Consider the following 15861-nt stretch of genomic DNA (forward strand, 5'->3'; position numbering starts at 1 on the left):
GGAATAATATCGAAACTGCACCTTTAGTGTCCCACTTTAGAAGTTTGGGTCACTCAGAAAATGATTTTGAATGGTGTATCTTGAAGAAGGTAACAGGGAAATGTCAAGATCTTATTAATAGAAAATTGGTCAATTTAGAGCAGAAATTGATTTTCATGACCAAAAGCCATCTTGTAGGGCTCAATGAAAGTATTGAATGGCACAATGTGAGATGAATATTTCCTCTGTTGATTCTATCCGTTGTCTGTTGCTTTCCGAGTGGTTCTTATCCAGGCCTTTGTTACCCATATTTGGACAGGTATAACATAACATGTACAGTCCCCCTTTGGTACTAGTGACCAGATATATACATTGTATGACACACATTCTGGAACAGTTTTTCCATTCCAATGGATGGGGCCCAATCATAGACCTTGGCATATTTCTGACCTCGTGGTGTTCTTTGTATGCATCAATGTGGCTATAGCTATTCATTAAGGGAGGTGGCTGTTTTCCCCGTCTTGATCCACCTTGGTGGATGTTGGTGTTGCCAGGCTTGACATTTTGGTCACTGGTTTTGCACATTTGGGGGCACAGGTAGCTTTCCGTTTCCCGGCCGGGAACGCTACGTTATGGAGTGTGAATAAACTAGGACGTGACAGGATTACGTGGCCGCAATATTACGACGCGAGTGGGTTGCTTAGCGACTTCGGGTTGTGAAACGACTCGTTTTCGGGCATGAGAGGCTGGTTCTGCCTTAATGATGACGGCATGTGGAGGCGTGTTTTGTTTGAACATAAACCCCTACGTGACCAAATCACGTGACCGTATCAGGTTGGATTGAATGGGGTTGCTTAGCAACGTACGTCCCAGTGGCTGTTATGCCGTGCAATCACGGGACGTACCTGCATTTGAGCTTTGTTCCAAACGGAGTGAGCGAGTGAAGTTGCTTTCTTGTCTCAGTAAAGGGTGTTTACATGTAGACACGCTACAAGCGCTTGGTAAGGTAAGCCTAGACACCAGCAAAATGGAATTTAATTTTTCAAGAGTGTGTGTTTGGTTTGGACGGTTTGTAATGTACTATTGGTTTGTCTATTGTTTAGGACCATCTTTGGAGGTTGAATACCATTTGATTACCTAATCCATTTGGGGACGGTTGAAGATTATTGGGACACTTACAATTTATTGGAATTGCTACACTTCAGAACGGTTCCACCAAGGTGAGGAACCTACGTTGTTTGGTGCATGTTGTATCCTAAGAGATTGCTTTGAGATTAGGTGTGCAGCCTTACAACGGAATTGTTTGATGCTTGCTAACAGTTTGTTTTGGGGGCCTTTTTGCCCTTTTTATTGTGTTTTTGTACAGTGGGACCGTGTGCACTGTTGTTGGACAGGACGACCAGTGTCAACAGAACTGAGGAGTAATTACCTTAATTGGCCTAAGAAAATTGTTCAGGTAGAGATAGAGTTATATTTTCCTACCGTTTTCATTTCCCTTTTTGGTATTGAGGGGTAGGGCTAGGTGTAGTAATGTAAACCTGTGACGCCCACATATTGATATGTTTGTGTTGTTTTGTTGCACCCACAGATTTTGGAGTACCATTGTTTGAAACCTAAGAATAGAATTTTGAGTGGAAAAAGACCGCCATTTCAGAGCACAAGAGATATGATTGCCCCTGAGGAATGTCCAGTTAACACACAACATTAAGGACAGAAACTTATATAAGTCGGGCTATGTTGGGCACAGTGTGTAACAATAACAATTAATTTGGCACTGTACTCGGTTTTTTCAGGTTCTAACTTTTGTTTCCTGTGTCTTTTAAATGTCAACATTTGTTTTTTATTGCTTTGTATATATTGTATTGTAACATGTACATATGCTTTTTAAGTGTTTTAGATCTAATTGTCAGGGTCTTTGAATGTTTTTGATTTTTTTTTTAATATTAAAATATGTTATATGGAACATTTTGTTGAGGACTATACTGACGAGCTTTGAGTGTATGTGGTGATGTCCAGGTACTTACCATTTTTTGTGCAATTCTGACAATATCAATGTATATTAAGGATGAGTACTCCTCCTTTGTAATTTAAAATGATTATATCCCCACTTAGTAGGAGGGGTCAATACCAGATTCGTGTGGGGAAGTACCCCTGTAGAAATATAGGCACTTTATAAATAAACATTAGCATTCCATAAGAGGCAAAATATGCAAATAAACTACATTTGGATTGCAAGCAGAACCCTTGGTAGACCATTGCTCTGAAGGGGGGGGGTCTGTTAGGAAGATCTTTCGATAGTGCTCTAGTGAGGGGTGTGAAACAATCTTTCCTAAGGACAAGACAAGGTTCCAACTAAAAGACAGACTTAACTCCCTGTGTGTAGAAATGGCTGAACCAGCCCTATAGACAAGGGGCGTCTCAGCAACGTTTACTCCCTAACCACAGGCAAATACTCTTAAAAAAAGAATAAAATAGGGAGTACAAATACTCCCAACAAAACTTGGGAAACAGACACATCTGACCTTGCGCCCCTGCTTTCACCCACAAAGCACCATGGATACGTTTGGACGAGTAGTGCACGTAGTACCACAGGAATAAACTACTATTATTAATGCATGCTCGGAAGACGTAAAAATGCCCGAACAGTAAGCAGACAAAAAAGGCATTTGTCAGCCAGCCAGCCAATCAAGGTGGCCCTAAAAACCACCAACCACTCAGGTCCACCCACACAGGATGTGTGCGGGGCTTGACTGGTCTAGAAAACTAGAATAACCTACTGTGGATCACTTAAGAGGATGCAGGGCTAGGCTCAGGGTTTGCTCTAGTCAGTACAACAACCATTATAGACCTACCTCATGGTCCATATAGACATAGGGATGAACAAGACAAACGGGCCAGGAGTGGGGCTTACAAAATGTATGCGGCTACCGTATTGGTACATTGGGTGCTAAAGCGGGAAAGATGACTTCACCCTGGGGAGGCCAAAACACAATCACTGCTGCCACCATCCTAATCACCTACCCGCTCATAGAGGGGGAATCTCCCCGGGCCTGAAACTGGGTGCTCAAAAGGCACCCCTGTCCTGAGAGCTATATGGGCTACCATAGCACAGCACATGGAAAAGGTTTGCAGCGAATGGCACTTCAGTAGAACTCCCTCTGTGTACAATATTAAAGACAACCTTCCAAGAAAGCCAGCAGGGAAAAGTCAAACGTTTAGGGGGGCCCACAAAGGGATACAGAGAATCTTCAACATTGAATTGTGCCACAACGGGGGCTCTCTTACCAGTCTTGCAGACAGGCTTAGCCCCGGTCCTTCGTGCAATGGAGCCAATAGGAAATCGGACATGATGTCGGGCATCTGGGGGATGTGGCCATGGCTATCCTAGCTGCGTCACTGGGGAGACCGTTTAGCCATGCAGCAACCCATGCTAAGCTCCCTAGAGGAGCCACGAAGAGAGACGTTAACATTGCTTGTCCGATAGCACAGCGAGTAGAGCCCTCGCTTTGACATCCGTGCAGAGCTTGCCGATGCGGCGGGGCCAAACTCAGCATTTCATCCTTCCGAGGTTGATAAATGAGCACCACACACCGTGGGTAATAAGCAGCGCTCAGCGCTATATAAATGATTATGATGTTTTTGTACTTTCTGGAAAGTGAACAGTGTATCAGGCGGTTCTTGCCATTATACGCATTCACTGTCACAACCGCTTCACTATAAGGGTGCTCTCCATACATTTCTAGACTTTGGAGCCATATTCTGCACAGTGGGCATCATGTGCGGCCCTGCGGCAGTGCAGGGGACATATGCGGCTGTTTTCACAAGGCTGCAAGGCGGCGTGCAGGATGGGGTTTACATTAGGAATTTCACAATGAAAACCCAGCCATGCTGCCTATCTGCACCAACTCTGAATTCTGAAAGAGCACAATAGACTTGGTGGACACGGGGGAGAATCTATGCCCAGACTATCACTGCTCTCACTCGGCTCAGTTTTCCAAGGGCACAAAAGAAATCGCCCGCCCATCCGTCACGGGGTAGGCCAGCTTTGCAACGCTTTCTCCTCTGAGGAAGGGACCTCAGGTGTTGATGCCCACTTTCCAGGGGTCAGAGGGAACCGCACCGCAACTCAGTCAGAAGAGACACTTGCGGTCCTATGGAGTGGAATCCATTCAGCCCCTTGGTACTGTGCCTTGGTGGGTACTAAATACTGTAGATTAGTACCAGCCAGGGGCGTGGTTTCAGCCTACCAGCCAATGAGGAGGCTCAGAATAAGGGCTTTACCACATGCTAAAGCACCCCCCCCGACCCTCCTCGGAGCTGGAGGCAGTCATCTTCCCCTGCCAGCGAACAGGTAAGTGCTCCACTACGCCCCCATGTCCTCACCCCCCTTTCCCACATGTTAGACCCCCTACCCCTGCCCCACTTACCTGCTGCTGCTGCCTTCTCCCTCTCCTGCCCCGGGAACAGTAGTGTTCTGGGCGTGTCCCCGAAGCACGACTAGCCACCATGGAAAGTGAGAAGGGACTACATGTATTTCCTTCTCCCTGATCCATAGCAGCCACCTTATTTTGTTGTTTTTTTTAAGTTGAGAAACTTAAAAGAAAATCACTATTAGTATAACGGTATAGCGTGCATGGGTCCAATAGTAATATTACCCTTGCGGGGGGGGGGGCATTACCTGGCACGGTAATCCCCCCAAACCGGCTTGGGTAATATTGCTTAAATATGGCCGCAAGTCTTGTAGAACATGGAACACAGCCTATAACGATTAACCATATATTACTGTGCAGATCAGCCCTACTGCCGGAAGGCTTGCATGGTGGGAGGATCCCTTCACCTGGGACGGTCTCTGGGAAATGCATACTTCTCAGGCATGGGCCTAAGGAAAAAAATAGGATTGTCTCCTTGAGGGATCAGGCCCATCGTTGCACTGCTTTATCACTACATGGATAGTATAGTCTGCAAGGAGAGTCTCTTGTGCAAAGAGAGTCTCTTGACTTGTGCAAAGAGTCTCTTGACTCGTGCAAAGAGAGTCTCTTGACTCGTGCAAAGAGAGTCTCTTGACTCGTGCAAAGAGAGTCTCTTGACTCGTGCAAAGAGAGTCTCTTGACTCGTGCAAAGAGAGTCTCTTGTGCAAGGGAAGTCTCTTCACTTGTGCAAGGCGTGTCTCTTGAGGCTGCACCCTTCTGAAGACTACACACTGTGAGCAACAGGAATGTTGCTGCTGTAATATTGCTTAATATGGCCGCAAGTCTTGTAGAACATGGAACACAGCCTATAACGACAACCATTATTACTGTGCAGATCAGCCCTACTGCCGGAAGGCTTGCATGGTGGGAGGATCCCTTCACCTGGGACGGTCTCTGGGAAATGCATACTTCTCAGGCATGGACCTAAGGAAAAAAATAGGATTGTCTCCTTGAGGGATCAGGCCCATCGTTGCACTGCTTTATCAATACATGGATACTATAGTCTGCAAGGAGAGTCTCTTGTGCAAAGAGAGTCTCTTGACTTGTGCAAAGAGAGCTTCTTGACTCGTGCAAAGAGAGTCTCTTGTGCAAGGGAAGTCTCTTCACTTGTGCAAGGCGTGTCTCTTGAGGCTGCACCCTTCTGAAGACTACACACTGTGAGCAACAGGAATGTTGCTGCCGTACAGCAAGTAAGGAAGTGTGCGGATAAGACTCTGTGTGCCGATAGTGGAGTGCATGACACACAGGACCCCGATGCGCATGCATGCTGGGCAGACTCAACCTCCACTCCCGAGGCCATAAACAAGTACCTCGGAGTGGATTCATAGCACATATTCAGAAGCCAGGATGAAATGTGGGTGCTATGTAGTCATTATTATTACATCCAGAAGGAAGCGATCCATGGTGTTGAACATTCCTGAACCCTCAGCAGTAGGAGAATGAATTAGACCCCCTTGGATTTCCCAACCTTGGGATGGGTGCAACTTGTATTCGTTTTGGCTGATATGTGGTGTCTGCACACCACCTGGTTATGCGTAAATATTGGCGTAGATAATTGGAATGGCTGTTGAGAACATTTTTACCACAATTGTTAAAAAAAGGGCCAAGAAAAACGATATCTTTAAACATTGAGTAGCATGAAAAAACGAATACTTACAACTTTAAAAGGTTTTGGCCTGTTCCTTATGCTTACCTTTGAAGTGGAGCTGAACGAGATGCAGGCAACTGGACTGCCTGATGGCGGATCAAAGACACAACTGACCTCTTAGGATAATTTAGTCTCGATCGTATGTTCCTAAGATTCACCAGGCGGTAAGTCCTCCCTCCATAAATGAATAGGCCTAATGTGGGCTCCCCACCTATTTGAGTCTTGAGTTTCACAGATGCGTCATTACGCTTCTCCGTCAACTTCAGTTATAATTGGAATTGTTTTTTTATAACGCGCTTAATACCAGAGAGGTTTCTATGCACGGAGCCGGGATTCGGACCTGTGTTGCTCTGTGTTGTCTTGCTTCCAAGACGAGCGCGTTGCCATTCAGCTATACTACCCATGTCCACATCCTTTTTTAGTATGGCACAAAGCATTTCCACTTTGGTTATAAAACCATCTACAACTCTGCATGATGCCCCACCCACTCCATAAAGAACAGCAGTGGTTCCTTATCTTTGGGCACAGGAGTCTGACACATCACCGGAACCAAGTCAGCGTGCAGCAGCCTCCCAACTCCTCCAGAAAGCATGTGCCCCACATATTCCCGTCCGACCAATAGAATCCACCACTGTCCCCTTTGCACAGAGCTCCTAGCATCAGAATAACTCTCCAACATGCCCTATAAATCCCCACCATGCTCTCCTTTATCCTTACCATACACTAAGGTGCCATCTTAGAATGCAACACTGCTATAGTGGACGCCAGACCAAAGGGCATTCTGCACGACCTAAGTGCCCCTCCAGACATAAGGAAGGATGTCAGCACTCCAGAAACATCCTGCAAAATGATCTGATAATAAAAAGATGAACGATAAACCACAATGAACATCCAGCCAATCCCAGGTTAGAGAAATTCCACGTAATAATGATCTATTCATATTGACTTGTTTGGATCGTAAAGCTCTATATCTAGGTTAATTCTAACACCTTCCTTAATTAGATGCGGAGCAGGTCTTACTTTATGGAGCGCTGATTGCCCACCCACAAAAGCACTGTTCAATTATTAAAGTCCTTCCACTGCCTCAAATGTCCTGTTTACACTTCTTTAGAATGCATTAGATCAAGGGTTGCCTGCCTCCAAGGCGCTCACTGGGTTTGCTGCACTAAGATCACTTTCTATGCTAACGTCTGCCTGATGCTTTCAGCCTAACACGGCTGTTACCCGTTCCTCCTTGTACAGCCCTCAAGGGTGCCTTACGTGACGTATTATAGATAAGAAATCAGATTTGATGGGAATCAGTGAACATCTTACAATGGGGTGAGTTGAGTGACATTCTGACCAGGTTGTGGTGGGGAGTAAATGGAACAGTCACTGGGGACAATACCTGGGGGGACATACATCATTTAAGGATAATCAACATTAGACATTTTAAAGTGCAGGAAGGCTGTTCTGGCCAGCTATGTGAGGAATGTGACCATGATGGATGAAGTGTTCAAGTGGAGGTAAAGAAGGTGAGAGACAACGGCAGGCTAGAGACGAGGGAGACATCTTAGCTTGAAGGCAGATGAGAGGTAGGTTAAGAGAATACCTCTGAGGCGAGGAGGTAGGATTTCAATTTGGCTTTGAACAAATCGGTGTGAACTGCGTCTTGGATGTCTGAGAAAAGGGAATACCACGAAGGTGGAGCAAGAAGCAGAAGCAAGAGGAAACACAGGGAGGGTGAAGTGCCACACGGGTAGTTGAGAAAGTCAACGGAAGATTACAAGAAGGCTTGTAGGGTTGGATAGAGGCGGCTAGATGCAGGGGTGCCTTACTGTGGATAGATTTCTGAACCAGAAGAAATGTAAATCTGGGCCGGGTTTGCATCGTCGGCCATCTAGCCTGGTGATGGTATGAGGAAGTAGGTGTGAAGTCAGGGAGTTCAAAGAGAGCCCTGGTAGCTAAGTTAATGATCTTGTCAAGAGGACAGAAAGCGTAATTGGGGAGACCAAAAAGGATGCTGGCACAGGAGCCAAGTTTAGAGAAGACAGGAGTGGTTAGAGCGACTTGGCAGTGTTGAAATAATGGAAATAACCTTATTGTCTTAATATTTTGGAGACTGAGGCGAGCCGCCATTGAAGTTTTGGAGATGAAGGGAGAGAAGGTGTGAGAAGAGTGATAGAGGAAACAGAAGGTTCTACATCAAGAGGAGTAGGCAAAGTGGCAGGTGGGAACTGGAGAGGCAGGCAAGGAGATGAGAGAGAGTATTTGGCATGGAAGAAGAGCACCTTTGTTTTGGAAGCATCTAGAGTGTTAAGCCATCCAATATGTAATGGCAGACAGACAATTAGAAATCTTGACAGAGAGGTCAGAGGAGAGTACAGGAAAAGAGAAGAAGATTTGGGTGTTATCTGCGAAGAGTTGGTATGATAACCCAAAGGAGGAGATCGGTGCCCCAATAGCAGAGGTGTATAGTGTAAATAAAAGACAACCGAAGACATAGCCTTGTGGAACTCCAACAGTTAAAAGTGGTGTTGTTTCACGAACACAGAGAACTGGCAATGTTTTAGGTAGGAATCAATCCAGGCATGGGCTTGATCGTAAATCCCAAGAAGAGAGTGAATTAAGGAGATCAGAGTGATCAACAGTGTTAAAGGCAGCAGACAGGTCAAGGAGAATAAGGATGGGTTGGAGTGCTTGGTGGATGCCATGAAGACATTCATAACAGTTTCCGTGGAGTGACAAGAGCAGGAACCTGCATGCAGCAGGTCTCAAAGGCAGTGGATGAAAACAAAATTGGTAGGACGGTTGCACAAAACATTTTCCAGCACTTTTAGAATAGTGTAGAAGGAGAGAAACAGGGTGAACATGTACTGCCGGGCTCGGGTCAGCCGCCTGCTTTTTTAGGAGAGTGATGAAAGAGGCCATTTTGAAAATAGAGGGAAAGCAAGTTGGAGTCAAAGGACAGGTTGAAGAGTTCAGTGAGGTGAGAGGCCAGTAAACAGGAATTAGGCTTGATTAACTGAGGAGCTAGGCGGTCTGATGGGGCACAAGATGGGTTAGCCTTCATCAGTACAGATAGGAGTTCTTCAGTATTAGTGTGACTAAAGTGGGAGATGGAGGCAGAGGATAATGATAGAGTAGGCGGAGTATAGAATGTACGAGGAGGGAGTGTGAGGAAGGTTAGGAGAGGGTCTCCAATTTATTAAAATATCCAAATGCATTAATAAAGTATGTATTAGCATAACCTTTCATGCATGTGATTTGACCGGTTTTGCAGAATTCTTATCTATTTTTATTCTTCCAATTCAGAAAACGGTTCTAAAGTTATAGCCAAAATATCTATTTTCCCATTTACCACCAAAATGCACTATATGGTGCACATTCTAAAGTACAATTCAGCTTGAATTGCACGTTGCTCACCACTGTTATCTACAAGCATTTGCTTTCTTTAAAACAAAGGAGCATCATAATGTGATACCTCAGTCACACAGGCAAATTTTTCATGGGGCCGTAATGCTCTTCCACGTCAGAGGTCAAGGTCTGTATCTGCTTATTTGTCACAATTACTGAGTGACAAATGAATGCATCGATCTCTTACAAGGGTGGGCATCCAGAAAAGATTCAAAAATAGGGCCATAAAAACTCTGGTCCTGGAATACATTTTGATTTATTTAATATATTTTGAAAACAGCCTTTGTCCTTGGTAAACACAACAATGCCAGTTGCCTTTTCATATCTAATTGACAGTGATGGATAATGAGGCCTGTATGCAACAACAAAAAACGACACTTGCACAACCAATCCTTTCGAAGTTCAAACTAAGTTTATACTTTTGATGTTACATGTAAAAGGATAATGCTTTCTTTGCCATTACCAGTAAAACAAATTACACAATCTAATAAATTAAGTGGCGGCTTATCAACTGAGTTAACTTGATCTGCCATATGATGTGCAATACACATTCTGCCCATTGAGAATACTATAATACAAGTAGCATAGTTTATATTTCCCTTTCACATAGCAACAAATACAGAAGATCCTCTGCGTTATTTCCTTGTATTAGTAAAACATTTGGTCTTGTTATGTTTAACATTAATTGCAAGATATTTCAGTGCAAAGCCATTCAGAATTTGAATTCATTTGAGAGTATTATATTCAATCGGGTAGTAACTAACACTATCCTTAAAATGTATGGCAGTATGGAATCCTGCTATCAAATTTTCATCGACCTGCATAAGACTTTATTTCATCATCTGACTTTGTGAGATCCTCCCTATGGTCAAACATCTTTCCATAGAGCTTCCTCAATGGTATTTGTAAGGTGAACCTGTGTTCACCATGTAGTAGTTTTCACATCATAAAATGACCCGCTATTGACAACAGTTCCTTTGATCCACTTCTCTTAATGGAAGATCCTTCTAAACACAACTTCTTAGATTTCCTCTTCATGGCTTTAACTTGAAATGTCTCCACTGCTTCCTTACCTACCCTTGCGTAATGCCTTACACCTATCACACACACAGCTGCAGGCTGTGAGATTCACACTACCAGCCAAATGGCTACACAATGGAATATTTATCGCTCTCCGCTAGCCTTTTCTCTGGGAACCAACTCTTTGCATAGTAATTACTTCTTGTCCGGCAGGTTGTACTTCCACCTTGCCCAGTCTAATTGATCTTACACACATTGCAGCGTGATAAATACTCTAAGCAGTACTTCATCTATTGCTTCACCAACACATGGTTCTTGGTCAACAAACTCTCTTGAATGTTTATGTTGTTATTGCATCCCACTAGCTTGTCTCCTGTTCAAGGGAAAACCAACCGTCTGAACTCACAAGTGCTGTCCTTCCTCTTAGTACAGCAACCAAGTCTATCAATTCCCTGTGCCTTATATTCTCGCAAAAACATAGTGAGGCTCTACAGTACATTGGTCTTCTGACCAAAATCATTTCTATCTGTAACAGAACTACTGCACTGTCTGGCACCTCCCAATCTCCCCCTCAAAGTCTTCTAATGTATAATACATTCTGCACAGCCCAGCTTCCATTGTGTGCGCTAACACAGCTTCCTGGCGATTAAGTGCAAACCTTTGCCTACACAGAGCTCCCAAATAAAATTCAAATGTGCATTTCCATCTGTTCCACAATATGGGAGGAGTTCCCTTTTATCTGTGCTTCAACTGTGTAGCTATTTCAAATTAATCATCAGTGCTTGCACACAGTATGTTTTGTGTGAAGTTAGGTGTGGCTATTCTTTGGAATGCCTATAAACTTAATTGATCATCCACACTGGCACAGTATGCACACTGCATCTCAATATTTTGTGGGCAACTAACCATAGCAGTGCCAACCAGAACAACATGTGTTCCTTTTCCAGAATAGTTCCTTATCGGTCACTTACTGCATGATTGCCCAAACCAAGATGGAGGCACATCTTGCATGTTTCTTCAGAAGCAGTGTAATATATGGCCACTCAATCAATGATGGTTGCCTACCTCACTCCAGAATCCCTATGTCACCTTAACATGGCGCTGACATTATACTCCCTTGCAGACAACACCTAGTGCAAAAGGCCCGCAGATGAAAAGAAAGAATGGCTTGGATTCTGCCTTTCTTCAACATCAGCAGTGAGTCCGCTTACCCTGGTTGGTTGTTCGGGACTCCCCGCCTAATAAAAGTGTGCATTCACCACCACTGTGGCCCTGCCAGAAGCTCAGTCAGGTGCCCTTATGAGCAACTGCTGCTCCGGTGACCAACTGCATCTCCAACCTCCTCCACAGATGTCCTCCGCTGGAAGAAACACCGCCCGCCCCCAGCCCAGGTGAAGTAACCGTGAAGTGCCATCTAGTGAGGCACAGGACACCAGGGGAAAATAACTTCTAAATTCAGCACTCTCCAACCCCCAACCGATAACGGTCATATGCAACCCAGGGAAAGCGTCCATATGGTAAGTATCATTCCAAAACACTTGCACACGTATTTGACATACACCACCACTCATAACACATATTAGCGAACCGAGTGTGGCATTCCATTCCTTAGGGCCAATCCGCATGAAGGGCCCCCCACCCCCGGCAAATATTCCCCAACATGGTCTACGTTTCAAATGGCTCTTGGGAATCTAGTAACCCCGCTGGTGCCTACACCTCAGCCCCTTACCTTCCACACTTAACTCTCCGCTGCCTGCTCTTCACTGGCCCAGATTTCTTGCCTCAGCCAGGCTCATCTCCCAACTCCTCTTGCCTTTCACTGAAAGTGACAAAGGACTGCACCTCCTTGGCCCAGGGCCTATGTTTTCAGTGTTTGGGGACTCTGCCAAGCATACATGCTTAGTGCTAATACCATCAATGTCCATTCCCACATGGGAAATACAGGCAGCTATTTACCATGAACCCCCCTTGGGGTCCATTGCTTCGCTCGGGCACATCATTGGGGCTAAGCTCATAACCTTCTCACTTAAGAGTTATTTTAAAGTCCTTATTTTCCATGAAGCAGCAGGGTGCTGTATAGAAAGTACATAAAAACAGCAATATATGAACAATGAGGAATAAGACCAATAAAAACACAATTCACAATAAATTAAACATAGAATACTAGCCCCGAAGAAAGGGAAAACAAAACCAGTGAATCATAATAAAAACACATGACAGGCAAGTGTACAGTGAGGTTTGCACAATTTTCAAGAATTCAACAATGCACACAAAGGCCGGTGGCAAGAAAATTCCACAAACATGATGCAGCACCAATGGGCCATGCAAGGCCGGGGCCATTTTGCTTCCCCAGCCTTGCATGGCTCATTGAGGATGCAGGTGGGGGAACTGCACATTTATAATTGCGAGGGGGTGCTCCTGTGCCTGCCCACACATAGAAACAGAGCATAGCGCCGCGTCATCAGAGCTCCAGATCCTGCGCGCGTATGCGCTTCCTGGTTCCTGCTACACTGGTGCTGGAGAGCTTTCCGGAGGCGGCGCCGGAGCTGTGGAACAGGGATGCCTGCAGGACATTTGATTTTTTATGCAATATACTGTGGGAATGAGTGTGTGTATGATGTATGGGTGTGCGTGTGAATAAGGGAGAGAATTCTGTGTGTGTACGTGCATGCGTGCCCCAATTAAAAGCACAACGGAACCGTTCATCACAAAGAACATTACTTGAACCAGAGGAAAGGCAATGGGCAAGGGTGGGCCGGCATGTAGGGACCACTGGAGATGTCCTGGTAAGCCTCTGCACCCTGGGCCTCTTTTGCATGGCAATCTATTTTATTTCCAAATGTTCCCATAGAAAAAGGTTTGGGTTTGTTGAAAATGTGTAATGTGGTGCACTTTGAACATTATTTTTTGCTTCTTTTGGTTCCCAGTCCACCCCTGGCAATAGGGCTACTTTAAATTATGAGAACTCCACAGTGTGTACACGCTCTCATTGTTTTCCACTTACAATGTTCTCATTCTAAATTGCATTCCTCACAATAAGCAGGTGAAGAGTAGCTGGTTTCATGTCCACTGCGTAATGCCTCCGGGCGACCGCTGCGCTTTACAAATATTTTAACATAACAATGCAAAAAGCATACTTCATAAATGTGCAGACAGGATAAATCTGCCAGGAGCAAAATGGAGCGGCTGCTTCGCCCTCTTCTGACCGTCCGTGCCAGAGCGCGATTCAGCAGACGGCGGAGGCTAGCTAGCATACCATTACTTCCGCGCTGGAGAGTCCTCGCCCTTCTCGTCTTCCCCACCCTACGCAACCCAACCTTTCCACACACACATTCTTGGCTCGTGTTCCTCCCCTCTAGGCAAGCTAGGCGCGAGGGTGCCGTGAACGCAGCCTGCAGAGGGATAGAACGCTCCAGAAATACCTAGAAGAGATGCATGGCTCTGCCTTGATATCAAAGTCATGTCCGCTCTTGCCTTTAGAGGGCTCGGGTGACGCTTAGTTACCAAGACTTTTTAAATGCACTCTCCTGGTCGTAGGCTCTGCCTCTGGGTAACCACCCAGTGCAATAGGTCTGTATTTACAGACGTGGGTGGGTCTAGTTGCTATTTTGTGTGGTGTGCCTTTAGAGAGTGGAAAAGGGGACGGACCAGGTGAATGAACAAACATGACCATTCAAAGATGTTAATTCACTCAAACACAATCAGTCATGGAACAAAACGTCCTTGCCGATTACTTGCCTTGTACCTATGAGTGGAGGGTGTGGCTACTGCTAAAGAGGGCGTGCTCTGTAAGCACCAATCAGCAAACTGCAACCCAAACGTCTCTCCCCATATGAGGGTTTGCTTCTTGTAGGGCAGTATTCAATTGTACAGACTCAGTCAAGTCAATGCATCTTGCCTTTCAGCGGTAAGGGCTTTTTTGGAACCAGAGGGGCCTTTCTCAAAAGAATTACACTTCGCCAACGCACATAACCACATTTTAGTAAGTGGGTGTCCCTCTGGGCTATATTTGTGGATCTACTGATGTGAACAAAAGGTAACCTGAATATAGATCCATTCCAGGCACTTGATAGAATGCAGGGGAGCAGGAAGCGCTTGGCTTTGTGGTAGGTGGTGCGATGATGTTAAGCATATGCTTTTTTCGAGAGTCTTGCAATGACGCACCCTTTTCGGGTCTTCCCTCACAAGTTGGATATAGACCGCGTTATGGCAAAACGTTTTACCTTGGTATCCTAATGCTCTCCTCGCTTGGCACCAGCCAGAAAAAAGGACATACCGTCTATCCTCCCGAGGAGGACGGGGTAGAGAGAGCCCTTCTCGCCTACAATCCTTGCATTCTATTGGCTCCCAGTAGCCACATGGGTAGAATTAGTGCTCATAATCTGCCTCACAAGGCAAAGCAATAGCTTATTTCTCACATCTGGGTTAATAGATTGACCACCGGCGCACCTGTCCACTCGGCTGGGTGCAGATCCTTTGAAGTGCTGTGAGCGCTCACTTGGAAATCTCCAAAGCTGGTCCGCATCAGAGTCAGGACGTGTCCAGGGAGTGGCATGAGATGGCACTTGCTAACCCTGGAATTTGATTGGCTAGCCAGGTGCCACCTTATTATCCTAAACTATGATCATTATGTGTGTGAGAGCTCGTACTTCATGCCACCCCTGCATAAGTCAGTGGCCCACGTGGGCCACCCCAGTCAAGAGAGTCTGGCGACGCCACTGGAAGTGCATGAAGGTCTGGATGTGCCTTCAATAGTCGCCCAAGCTCGACTGCCCGTGTAGCAGGATAGGCCTGCAATGCACGCTCTACGAACGGAAAAAAGAATGCAATATATTTTCAAACGCAAACGTTACCAATACAAAATGCGTATTAACAGCAATCATTTTACACTAGTGGCAGAAAACAGATGAAAAGCAATTCCGAAATTCCTCAATGAACGTCACCGACGAGTACGACCGAGCATGAGCTGCCGCAAAAACCGTGCCAGGGGCCAGATTACAGAAACTTTGCACTGGTGCAAGTGCAAAGTTGCACTGTATTAGCACTATAGCAAAGTTTGCACTATTTCTAAAAACACTAGGAAATATTAGAAAACAATTGCACCATGACCAGTGCATTTTGGCATGTTATAAGCATTAGGGCAAACAATGCCCTGGTGCAAAAAAGATACATTTTCACTGTCTTTTTGCACGAGAGCAAAGTTTTCGCCAACATCTAATACGAAATAGTATTATCACAATATGGAATAGTATTAGTACTAGTACTAGTGCAAACTTTGTCCCGGTTCAAAAATGCATTGAAAAAAGTATGCTTTTTGGACTAGGGTAATTTTTGCCTTGGTGCTTATAC

At 45.3% G+C, this 15861-nt stretch overlaps 1 protein-coding gene across 4 annotated transcripts in view; it reads right to left on the minus strand.

Annotated features, from left to right (window-relative positions):
• The window catches only part of PDZD2 (PDZ domain containing 2), a 1567362-nt gene that overhangs the window by 772603 nt on the left and 778898 nt on the right, over window positions 1-15861 (minus strand). The gene's annotated exons all lie outside the window — the stretch shown is intronic.

Source organism: Ambystoma mexicanum, chromosome 6p (genome assembly GCF_040938575.1).
Source record: "Ambystoma mexicanum isolate Mex_15411 chromosome 6p, UKY_AmexF1_1, whole genome shotgun sequence".
Classification (NCBI taxonomy): domain Eukaryota; kingdom Metazoa; phylum Chordata; class Amphibia; order Caudata; family Ambystomatidae; genus Ambystoma; species Ambystoma mexicanum.